We start from the raw sequence: 13,460 nt of genomic DNA, 5'->3' as shown, positions 1-13,460 counted from the left end.
GGATATTAGCCCTTTGTCAGATGAGTAGGTTGCGAAAATCAAAGGCAAAGAAGTTGAAAACTTTGAAAAGCATTTAGATGAATGTATAACTAGAATAACCAATACAGAGAAGTGCTTAAAGGAGCTGATGGAGCTGAAAGCCAAGGCTCGAGAACCACGCGAAGAATGCAGAAGCCTCAGGAGCTGATGCGATCAACTGGAAGAAAGGGTTTCAGTGATGGAAGATGAAATGAATGAAATGAAGCGAGAAGGGAAGTTTAGAGAAAAAAGAATAAAAAGAAATGAACAAAGCCTCCAAGAAATATGGGACTATGTGAAAAGACCAAATCTATGTTTGATTGGTGTACCTGAAAGTGACGGGGAGAATGGAACCAAGTTGGAAAACACTCTGCAGGATATTATCCAGGAGAACTTCCCCAATCTAGCAAGGCAGGCCAACATTCAGATTCAGGAAATACAGAGAATGCCGCAAAGATACTCCTTGAGAAGAGCAACTCCAAGACACATAATTGTCAGATTCACCAAAGTTGAAATGAAGCAAAAAATGTTAAGGGCAGCCAGAGAGAAAGGTTGGGTTACCCACAAATGGAAGCCCATCAGACTAATAGCGGATCTCTCGGCAAAAACTCTACAAGCCAGAAGAGAGTGGGGGCCAATATTCAACATTCTTAAAGAAAAGAATTTTCAACCCAGAATTTTATATCTAGCCAAACTAAGCTTCATAAGTGAAGGAGAAATAAAATACTTTACAGACAAGCAAATGCTGAGAGATTTTGTCACCACCAGGCCTATCCTAAAAGAGCTCCTGAAGGAAGCACTAAACATGGAAAAGCAACAACCAGTACCAGCCACTGCAAAATCATGCCAAATTGTAAAGACCATCGAGGCTAGGAAGAAACTGCATCAACTAATGAGCAAAATAACCAGCTAACATCATAATGACAGGATCAAATTCACACAAAACAATATTAACTTTAAATGTAAGTGGACTAAATGCTCCAATTAAAAGACACAGACTGGCAAATTGGATAAAGAGTCAAGACCCATCAGTGTGCTGTATTCAGGAAACCCATCTCACGTGCGGAGACACACATAGGCTCAAAATAAAAGGAAGGAGGAAGATCTACCAAGCAAATGGAAAACAAAAAAAGGCAGGGGTTGCAATCCTAGTCTCTGATAAAACAGACTTTAAACCAACAAAGATCAAAAGAGACAAAGAAGGCCATTACATAATGGTAAAGGGATCAATTCAACAAGAAGAGCTAACTATCCTAAATATATATGCACCCAATACAGGAGCACCCAGATTCATAAAGCAAGTCCTGAGTGACCTACAAAGAGACTTAGACTCCCACACAATAATAATGGGAGACTTTAACACCCCACTGACAACATTAGGCAGATCAACGAGACAGAAAGTTGACAAGGATACCCAGGAATTGAACTCAGCTCTGCACCAAGCGGACCTAATAGATATCTACAGAACTCTCCACCCCAAAACAACAGAATATACATTTTTTTCCCAGCACCACATCACACCTATTCCAAAATTGACCACATAGTTGGAAGTAAAGCTCTCCTCAACAAATGTAAAAGAACAGAAATTATAACAAACTGTCTCTCAGACCACAGTGCAATCAAACTAGAACTCAGGATTAGGAAACTCACTCAAAACCGCTCAACTACATGGAAACTGAACAACCTGCTCCTGAATGACTACTGGGTACATAACGAAATGAAGGCAGAAATAAAGATGTTCTCTGAAACCAACGAGAACAAAGACACAACATACCAAATTTCTTTCATAAATATATCTTTTACAAACCTTCTAAGACTTTTTCAGACCTTCTATGGCAAACTTGGAATTCTAGTTTTGTCCTATACTTCATCTTGCTTAAATAACCCGTCATTTTATGTTAGGACAAAAATTTACCACATAAGATTCTTTCTCATACAAAATGTATTCTCTTTTCTTCCTTTCTCTTTTCATCCTTAACAAAAGTTCATCTTCATACCTAAAACTTTCCTCACATCTCTCACTCCTACTAATGGTTTCTTTCTGCTTTGTTTTTATTTTCTTCCCATTTCCTTTTTGAAACAACGTTTAAACAACCTCCAAGTAGATTAAATTATACTTTTTAACTAAAGACATATTCTGTTTTCTTTATAATTTTTCTCATCGAAAACACATATTGGCTGGTATGATGGCTCATAGTGCTGTAATCCAAGCACTTTGGGAGGCTGAGGCAGGTGTATCATTTGTGGACAGGAGTTCGAGACCAGCTTGGCCAACACGGTGAAACCCTGTCTCTACTAAAAATGCAAAAAAATTAGCCGGGCATGGTAGTGCACACAGCTACTCAGGAGGCTGAAGCAGGAGAATCACTTGAACTTGAGAGGGAGGTTGTAGTGAGCTGAGATCACACCACTGCACTCCAGCCTGGGAGACAGAGCGAGACACTGTCTCAAGAAACACACACACACACACACACCCCTTAATTTTCTTTTTTGAACTTTTCATATAGAATTGCACATATTAATTAAAGTTTTTGAATTTTGATAACCTTAATTTCTAGTGGAAACCTAAGAAGTAAGCAGTTTTGAATTGTTTGTGACATATGAACAGCTTATGGATGTACATCTTAATTAATAATTTTTGGAAACATGAGCTTCTTTATAGAACAATTTTTCAATGTGAAACAAGACAGATCTATTGATAGACTCAAATATATTTTGTTTCTTTGTAATAAGAAGCCAAAAGTAGATGAATTTAAGCCTAATGTTCAGCAATTTATGTTTCAGTATTTTGTCTTAATTGGAAATGACCTAGGCATTTAATGAATATCTGTTAATTTAATAAATCATAGCTTTAAGATTTCAAGTTTCATGAAAAATTTATTGGCAAACATTTACCCAATTTACATTTACCTAATTTATTTATTTCTTGTAGTTAGATTTCTTATGAAAACTGAGGTATTAGACAAAGCTAGTCATTCTTTCAATTATTTTTCTGCTATTTTTATAGCCTGTGAATATCAGGTATTCACCTAAGTATGAACCTTAAAGTTAAATATCTGGATATTTTGCCAATAACTCAGAAGATATAGCTGTTTTCACTAAACCAACAATATTAAACTAGCTTTCCTTATCAAAGAGTTATATTAACACTGATCTTTCTGTTTTTTAAACGTTTAGCAGAGACAAATATCACTCTGCTTGACCAGCAAGACCAGGTCAAAGAAAATATATGCTAGCAATTCTGAAGACATCTTCATTTTTATTTTACAAACAAAATTAAAGCCAGCATATTTGTTACATATTTAGTTAAGTCACATAAACTAAAAGGAATTTGGGTTAATTACTATATATGTTCGCAGTTTCAAGTATTAATTTATATGAGTGCTCATTTATCTTAAGCCAGTATGAATGGAATTTCTTAAGGGATTTCTGGCTGACCAAGCCAGATTTTACCATGTAGACACAAAATACGACATGGGTAAATGCACATGGACACATACACACACAAACAAAAAATCTTCTAGCGTTCATTTTAAAAGTTTAGTCATGTGACAGTAAAACACAGTAATATAAATTCATCAGTTTATACAAAGACAGTTGGATCTAAATTATATTTCTGGTAAAATTAGACAAGTGAAGGTCACCTGTTCATATGTTAAAACTTCTTACCAATGATTTTGGAGAAGACCTTTAAGATTTTTCTTTTGTCCTTGATAAATAACCTTATGAAGGCTGAGGACCAAATTTTGGGCAAAGTAGTTTCCATAGCAGTGTGAAATATGCCTCTTTTACCCTTTCCTTCCCCTTCTTTTAGGCTCAAAGAAGATTAGGGGTTAATTCCTTGGTATATACATTTCATTGAAATGATGTAGGAAAAACATTATTCAAGCAGGCTTTGAGTTATTTTTGTTTTGTTTTCTACCAACTACAGGTTCAGTTACAGCAGTGACATTTTATCTTAATACAAAGGAAAAAAATGTCAGCAAATTCATAGTATGCAGGGAAAAAAGAAAAATGGGGAAGTTAGAAGCTTCTACATGCCAGCATTTCATTCAGACTTCAAAACCGTATAGTTGTTGTTTCTTAGATAGTTTGAATAATGATCATTTAAGCTCTGAATTTTTATTGGTGAAATTTGCCCATCAATTTAAACATGAGCATGAGAATGGGCCATAATGTGTAGCTAGCTGGAGTCCCAGAAAACCTGGCATGTCTTAATAGTTGAGAATCCCATTCCATTTCTTATTAATCTCTCAAGAACCATGAAGATCCTATTTCTTGTTGTATAGAAATGTAAGGAATATACTTGCCAAAGGTCCTTTATTATTAAGATGACCTTATCCACATCAGATCCTACATGAAGTCAGCAGGGAGCTTACCAAAAAGAGGGAGGATTGGCCTGAGAAAAGACCACCAGCACAGAAAAAGCAGGCCATAGAAATGGAGAGCTTAAAGGGTTCTAGTGAGTACTGTACACTGGCTCCAAGAATCATCAATTCCTTCCGAAGGTGTTGTACATCAGATCCCGCTTATGACACCAGATACATCAACCTAAATAACAGACAGATTCTCCAAAAATATTGAGTTTATTCAGAAGTGCACAAGGGATTCGCAAATATATGCAGGCTACAGGGACTATAGACATGTCCAGAGACTGAGGTAAAGGGAAAGATCTGGGAACCACCATAATAGTGCTTACAGCATTTGTTGTTCTCAGCACTACAGAGAGCAAGTGAGCATCATCAAATCTGCATGCGCTAATTATAGACACTTGGCTGATGATGTTTTATAGAAATTTCTCCTTAAACCCAACTAAGAACCAAGGTCCATTACAACATTGAACAATATAATTATAAGTGATGATTTCTAGCCCTTATTCTATCCTATTGATGAAATATTTTCAGTTACAACACTCTCATTCCTTTCTCCTCCACCTCAGGAAACTCAACATATTTAAAACTATCTTGCTTTATCTCCTATACTTATAATCTCAGTGAAAGACACCAACATCCACCTTCAAAGAAGGAAACCATGTTGGCATCTATACTTTCCCTTCCCCAGCTACACTTCCCATCTACACTGATGGCTAAGTCTTGTTGGTTCACCTTCCTTTAAAAGCTTATATCTATCCCTATCACTTCATCCTTGGTGGTATTCCCTTATTTCATCCCCATATATAGACTGATGTAAAACTTTCCCATTATTGGGTCTTCCTGCAGCTACTTTTATCTCTCTTCAGTGGACCTTTTTTTTTTGCTGCAATAATTTTTCTAAAAACACAAATCTGATTCTCTCACTCTCTTGCTTAAAGCCTCTTGGTGGCTTCTCACTATCTATCTACTGGTTAAGTCTAAATTCTTTAGTATTGGCCATGCTATCTCCTGGGCTTCATTTCTAAGAATTCTGTGCACTGACCTCTTTTCATCACCGCTACCTGTGCTGTGACCCCTTTTGAACACTGCTGCCAACTACATTGAAGCACTAATAACTACTATCAGAGGCCAGGCTATGCCAGGCTCTTGTTTTTTGCTCACCCTGTTCTTCTGCAAGGTGTCCTTCCTTCCACATGCTTCCCCCTTTTCTACTTATGATTCTTTCTTTGAAATAGACAAATGTGGTATAAATATTAATATTTCAGTAAGCCACTCCATGTTCTTTTTGGAAATGATACAAGCATAAATGCTCTAATTTATTGCTCATGCTCCCGATGAATATTTACTAGAAAAAATAATATTTCCCATTTATAAATTGATCAGTAAGAATCCTTGTCCTGAGAATTAGGATGCAAGAAAGCCTCACACTGACCCTTCATCCCTGTACCACAGAGCCTTCAGTAAGAGTCTGTAATCAGATTACATCAGTGTCTTGTCTCTTGATCCAGGCAAGATGAGAAAATGGTTATTTTCAATTCAATAAGTGTTTATTGAACACTTTTGCTTTGCCAGGCATTCTACAAAGTGCTGATGACACGAGTCAGCTATGGGAATAAAGATATATGCCAGTCAAACCATGTCTCAGTCTGGTTGTTAGCAGGGACAATTAGTGCAAGGAGTGGCAAGTCCTTGAGAAATCCTCAAGTTAATTCAAGAAAGCCCCAAAACATTTTATTACCCATAAAAGCTATTAAAAATTTCCTTTAGAAACCTAGATGTGTATGTAAGTTTTGAAATGAATAGTTGGTAAGAGAATACCCATTCATAGTTCCATTTTTGTTATTGACAGGGCCTTACTCTGTCACTCAGCTGGAGTGCAGTGGCACAATCATGGCTCACTGCAGCTTCTACCTCCTGGGCTCAAGTGATCCTCTAGTCTCAGCCTCCTGAGTAGCTGTGCCTACAGGTATGCCACCACACCTGGCTATTTTTCTTCTTCTTTTTTTTTTTTTTATAAGTGGAGTCGATGTATTGCTATGTTGCTCAGGCTAGTCTCAAACTCCTGGCCTCAAGCAATCTTCCCACACTGATTATTTTTATAAGCAAAACTTCAATGCAAGTTAAAAAGAGTTGTATCCTCCTCGACTCAGTTATATACACCCTTTGGAGAATGTTCTCTTCAAATCACACAGGTCATGTAAATTTCTGGCACCAAAGCACCTAGGAAGAAATAGTTTAAAATACACCCTTGCAAACCACAACTGAAAAATCACAAAAGTTATAGATCTCTTCTTCTGTCTAACAGATTTTTTATCCTTTGACTATCACCTTCCTATTACTCCCCCACCTCTGTAACCACCATTCTACTTTCTGTTTCCATGAGTTCAATCGTTTTAGATTCCACATGTAAGTGAGAACAAGTAGTATTTATCTTTCTGCGCCCGACTTATTTCACTTAGCGTAATGTTCTCCAATTTCATCCCTGTTGTCACAGATGACAACTTTCTTCTTTTTTTAAGGCTGAATAGTATTTTTTTGAGTTCTATTGAAAAGTATGATGAATATAGCTAATAATAAAGTATTGTACATTTCAAAACTGCTAAGAGAGTAAATCTCAAATGTTCTCAACATAAAAATATAAAGTATTTGAGGTGATAGATATGTTAACTAGCTTGATTCAATTATTCCACATTGTATTTGTAAATCATAACATCACTTTGCACCCTGTAAATTTATACCATTACAAATTTTCAATTTACAATAAAAAAGGAGTCATAGATCTTTGCCTCAGATCCCAATGCTTATTCTTTGCATAGCACATTTTGGTCTAAACATTGACTGTTGTGACAGTAATTCAGGGCATTGTCTCTCTAGCATTAGACTTCAAATGTCCTCCATATACTTTCGTCCTTGTTTTCTATAATGCCTAATCATGTGTAATTTGTGATTCTTTCCCATATATTGAGCATTGTCCCCTCTGACAGACACTTGAGTGTGAGTTTTAAAATGTTCTTCCATTTAAGGTGAAACCCTGGAGAAAATGAGGTCATAGGTTCCTCGCCTGAGACAGAGGAAAGAAGAGAAGAGTGACAGAGCCACAGTGGGCAGAACCAAAGTGCAAATCATCATCAAGGGGTAGCTGGGGACAAAAGTCAGGGGACCAGGCACCAAAAGTCAGCATCTCCTCTCACATGGGCAGAACTTGTTTCTGAGAGTCGTATTTCCATCTGTACTAAAATTCTAACTTACCCAACACAAGATTTCTTTCAGGCTTTGACTCAGTGAGATTATAGTCTCATAAATAAAGTGGAAGGAAAAACATATTGATTCTAGCTTTACATCATGAAGTAGAAAAAACCTCAGTAAGAGTATCAAGTAAAAGAACTCTAAAATATTCATTGTTAACAGACCAAAGGGAAGAAGCTGGGATAACCATAGCAACACTGGAATATAAGCCATAAATTCTGCGAAATAGATAAACCAGCAGAAGCTGATTACACTGGAGGGAGGAAGACCATTATTCTGAATTATACTGTTAGTATAAGATTCTGGTGTTGATTCCTTTCTATGAATACAGTGATTAATTTAAAAAGTAACCAGGTAGAGTATTCATTATACTATATTTTTCAAAAAGCAAAGACTTTACAACCTATGTGGCTTACGGAAGAGACACGTAAATTAGCCAGTTAACATTTATTTTCTTGGCTAAATAAACTGCAGTTAGGGATTAAAAACTCAGCTTAATAAATTCATTATCTCTGTGTCCTGATTCTCCTTCCATATCAAGGAGGGCAGAAGCACAAACCTATGGAAAGATTAAAATGAAGGAGGAATTGTAAATATTAAGTTTGCTTCATGTGAATCAACTTTAAGTCTTCCATGCTGAAGAACATTTTGCCCACGTCTCCATGCCTTTTGAAACCTTTTACTATCTTTAAGTGGTTGAAATCCTACCTCTTCCATGAAACTCCTCAATCTACTAACCCACCTGAGGTCTCTTCTCTCTAAACGCTTGTAGTATGCACAGTTCATTCTATTTGAAGCAGCATTAATTACACTGTATCTTGGGGTGGGGAGGCCTGCAGAGAAATGAAAGGAGAACACTGGCCTCATGGGAGTAAAAGAATTCAGAAACTATTTCAAATCTCCTCCATTCTCACCCCTCCCACTCTCAGTTTGTCCTTGATTTGTTTCCCTTTTGTTTCCCAGAAGAGTATCTCTTAGGATGACTGAAATATTCTCTAACACCCTATATTCTTGGTGAAATTCTGCATCTCGCTTAAAGGTAGAAAATTTCATAGTCTTATGCATGACAAGCATATAACCAGAAACAGGATGTCTGACTTTCTCATTATTGTGGTCAGAACTGTGTACCTAAGGTGTCTGTCTTGTGTGTTGATGCTAGCCTTGGGGAGGGGGATTTTTCTAAGAACAGAATCATTGGCACCAAGCTGTCAGTGGCACCTGCTTTAGATGAGGGGTACTCAAATATGACTCCAGGTGTCCACTTATCAGGGTACCTTGAAGTCCCCAAATTAGATCAACAAAGCAAACACCAATGTTTTCTTCTCTCTTTCCGGCAACGGCCTCTACTGCTTGTTATGAGATATGGGTCATGTTATAATGGACAGGGGAAGCTATTGAATTGGAAGGATAATATAAAGAAAGTTAAGATGAAGAGAAACTCTTGGTCTCTGTAAAAACTCTAAGGTTTATGAGTCTGTAGAACTTTGTACTCTTTCTCACTTTAATCTTGTGGTGCTAGAAGATTACCATTACTGTAAGACAGTACAGAAGTGAGAATGAGGCCTGGCCTATGGTTAACAACATTTTTCAGCATTCTTCTAATAAATATTTATTCCTTTTGTATTTCTTATGGATAATATAGCTTCTGATCCTGATCAAAAGCTTTAAAGATAGAAATTCTGTCTCCATTATTTTAATAGGGGTCTTATTCTTAGCAGAGCGCAGGAAACATAGTAGGCACCCGAGTTATGATTTGATGATGCAGAACGGGATGATAGATTCTTAACAAAAACAACAAGTTAAATCTGATTCCCAAGTTCTCATTTTACATTTTTCATATACACCAGTCATAATTTTGGAAATGTTTAAATTTTAATGTGGACCTGTTGATAGGGTATAAACAGAGTTATAAAATTTTCCCCATTTTCTCACAGAAGTGCTCTGGCTTTATTGTAGAGAATAGAAGAATCCCTATGTGAAGTTGAACCATTAAAATCTAATGGTGACCTAGAAAGATAAAGATCAATGGAAGATCTCATAAAATCCATGTAATTATGAAGATTAAGTGCATAGGGTAACTTCTTCACCAAATCTCTGAAGAATAGAGTAATGAGATCAGTGGGACAATGTATTCCCAGTGATACAGTATTGATCCCATTGATAATATACTCCCATTAAGCTTAAAAAATGAGACTTCAGAAAAAAATACAAAGAAATATTACTTTTCAGAGTGAATAATAAATGGAGAGAAGAGTTTGATATTTGTTAAATGCTTCATAATTTTTCATTTAATTACAGGACAATTCAGAAATATTTCTCTCATTTAGAAACAAGAAAATAGAGATTCTTAGAGGCTAAAATATTTGTTCAAACTGGCAGTGGAGAACAATTTTAATTTTTGATTTAGTGATTCCAAGTCCAATTTTCTTTGTGACAGGTATGCCTACCAAAAAGTTGTTGTCTCAAAAAATGGTTCACCCTACCAATATAATCATGTGCAAAAAGGTTCTAGATAATTTTCCAAAACATAATTCCAAAATATATTCTTGAAAAATTTAGGAATATATATAGCATTAATATATACCCTTAACATTTTGCAGTTGATGTCACAAAGGGAAGCCATCATTTTCCATAAAGCATGGCTTGGTGCTACTAAAAAAGGCTGAGTAGCATGACACCATTGGTTAATCACAGGATGACATTTCTAATGTTCTTAGAAAGCATCACTAAAAATATCTTTAGAACTTTTTCTAGATGAAGTCAGAATTAACTTCAGTGTCACTTTAGAAAATTCCATGTATAAGTCTAATAATCAGAAGAAAGAGCAGGGAGGTGGTAGAGCGTGGAAGGATTGGGAAAGAAGGGTGTAAATTGGAGGGATCCTCTCTTCTGGACATTGATGTGCGTTTGCTCTTTCAGGCAACGTGGATGTGGCAGAGCACTTCTTAATAGCTGTGCTAGGTTGCAAGATTGCAGATTGTTTCCTATTGTTTCTGTTATATTTTCTAGAGCCTCCTGGGGCCATGAGATTTGGAATCATCTTATTCCCCACACTTTCCATTTATCTTTGGTGCTTACGTTTGAAAAATGTCCAGTCTCTGTCTCCCAAAGCCTTCATTTTTGTTATATTTGAAAAATCCTTAAAGATGGTATTATAAAACCTAATGCAACACAGACAATAGTTGTTCTATTATTTATTTTGCACTCACAATATTGCTTTAGGGGATTTTTCCTATTCAGAGCTCTCCCTACACCCCCCCCCACACACCCCCTTCTCTGCTATCCTTGTTCTGTTCATGAAAAACTCTGTTGGGAGCCTAGATTTACTCAGTTTTAAGCTCCTGAAGCAGTCCCAGGATGGAGCTCACCTCCTGCAGAATCCCCAGCGTAGAATGTCTCCTGGTCATATGCCTCTTAGGGCCAGAAGATGCTTAGTTCATTTAGCAGTATTTTTTGTTTGACATTTTTTATTACATAAGCAATGCATAATCATTAGGACATTTTGAAAATACTAAAAATAAAGAATAACATTAAAACCATGCATAATCTCACCACCTGGAGGTAATCACTGAGTTTGTTGATGGATGTTTATCTAGTCTTATTATTGAATATAATGTACATTTTTTTCTACAAAATTAAAATTTACTTCACATACTATTCAATATTATTCTACAACATAAATTTTAGTGGCTATTTAATATTCCATTTTTTGGAAAATGCACATAGTTCATGTAATCAAGCCACCTAGCGTAAGACATTTAGCTGGTATGACAGGGTGTTGTTTTAACCCTGTGACCTTTCCCCACTAGGGCTTGCCAGGTGTATTAGTCCATTCTCACACTGCTAATAAAGACATGCCAGAGACAGGGTAATTTATAAAGGCAAGAGGTTTAATTGACTCACAGTTCAGCATGGCTGGGGAGGCCTCAGGAAACTTACAATCATGGCAGAAGGGAAAGCAAACACATCCTTCTTCACATGGCGGCTGCAAGAAGTGCCAAGCAAACTGGGAAAAGCCCCTTAAAAACCATCATATCTCATGAGAACTCACTCACTGTCACAAGAACAGCAGCATGGGGATAACCACCCCTCTAATTCAATTACCTCTTACCAGGTCCCTCCCATGACATGTGAGGATTATGGGAACTACAATTCAAGATGAGATTTGGGTGGGGACACAGCCAAATCATATCACCAGGTATGAGAAAGGAGGCATCATACTTAAGACTACTAATTTCAAAAGCCTTGGCGCAGGTACATAGAGTGCATGGAAGAAAGATATTGAATGTATACTTTTGAACCAGTTTTGACTTTCACTCTTCCCCCAACAACCCTCCCCACCCCAGCTCAAGAAAAGGACCAGAGAAGTTAGACACTGGTGAGAGTTGAGAAGGGGCTCTGCCCCTCACCTCACCTCACAGGCTGTTATTAGGTTCAAGTGAGGAAAGCAATAGAATAATTTTTTGGGGTGATATGAGAATTGAGGAGTCTGTGTTTGTCACTTAGACTAGCAGTGGCAGCTCTGCTGGGGTTCTCAGAGCCACCCTGGCTGCAAGTGTTGGGGGCAGAAAAGCCTGAGGCAGGTGTCTTCCCTCTGCTCTGAAAAGGGAGTGAAATACTGCTGGTAGGGAAAGCTAGTATATCTGCTGGGTTTTGCTCTAGGGTAAGGGAAGGCAGGGAAGAATGAAGCAAGGATGCAATGACCTGGGGCCAGTTGAGGTCAGCTGGAGTAATGGTTTTACCCAAGGACTTGATGGTGTGAAGCAGGCCTCCACGGGTGAGGGCATGAGCGCACTAATCAAGGACCAAGAGTCTTCTCTTGCCAACAATCTGTGTAAAGCCTTGAAGACATAGATATCATTTCAGAGAGAAAAGAGAGAGGGGAGGAATCCTAAATTGCCTGAATTTAGTCCTGAAAAAAATGAGTTAATTAGAGTACACTGTCTTTGGGCAGAATGGGGGCTCAAAACAGAAACTTTTGGAAAATACAGAATGGTTTCTTAGTCGCCCTCTTGAGTATTTTCTTAACATCTTAAGATATACTTCAAATATCATAACTTTTTTTAGTATAGTCACTAAATTGTACAACTGTACCCATAATCTAATTATAGAATTTTTTACTGTCCCTAAAAGAAACCCATACCAGTCAGCAGTTGTAGTCACTCCACATCTTCCATTCAATCCCATTTTCCTTGACATAAGAAATTGCTAACCAACTATCTGTCTCTATAGATTTGCATATTCTGGGCATTTATATAAATGGAAACATACAAGACATAGTCATTTCTGGCTGACGTCTTTCACCCAGCATACCAATTTCAAGGTTCGTTCGACTGTGTTGTAGCATCTTATTATAGGTTGAAGCATTTAACAAATGTCAAACCCTTCTCTCCATTTATTATTCACTCCAAAAAGTAATATTTCTCTGTATTTTTTTTCTGAAGTCTCATTTTTTAAACTTAATGGGAGTATATTATCAATGGGATCAATACTGTATCAATAGGAGTACATTATATCCCACTGATCTCAATACTTTTTATTCCTCAGAGATTTGGTGAAGAAGTTATCCTATGCACTTAATCTTCATAATTACATGGATTTTTATGAGAGCTTTCATTGATCTTTAGCTTTCCAGGTCACAATTTGATTTTAATGGTCCAACTTCACATAGGGATTCTTCTATTTCTTCCAATAAAGCCAGAGCACTTCTGGGAGAAAATGGGGAAATTTTTACAACTCTGTTAACACCCTATCCACAAGTCCACATTAAAATGTAAACATTTACAAAATTATGACTGTTGTACATGAAAAACATAAAATGAG

Source organism: Pongo abelii, chromosome 11 (assembly GCF_028885655.2).
Source record: "Pongo abelii isolate AG06213 chromosome 11, NHGRI_mPonAbe1-v2.0_pri, whole genome shotgun sequence".
NCBI lineage: Eukaryota > Metazoa > Chordata > Mammalia > Primates > Hominidae > Pongo > Pongo abelii.
Note: the sequence above shows the minus strand (reverse complement) of the source record.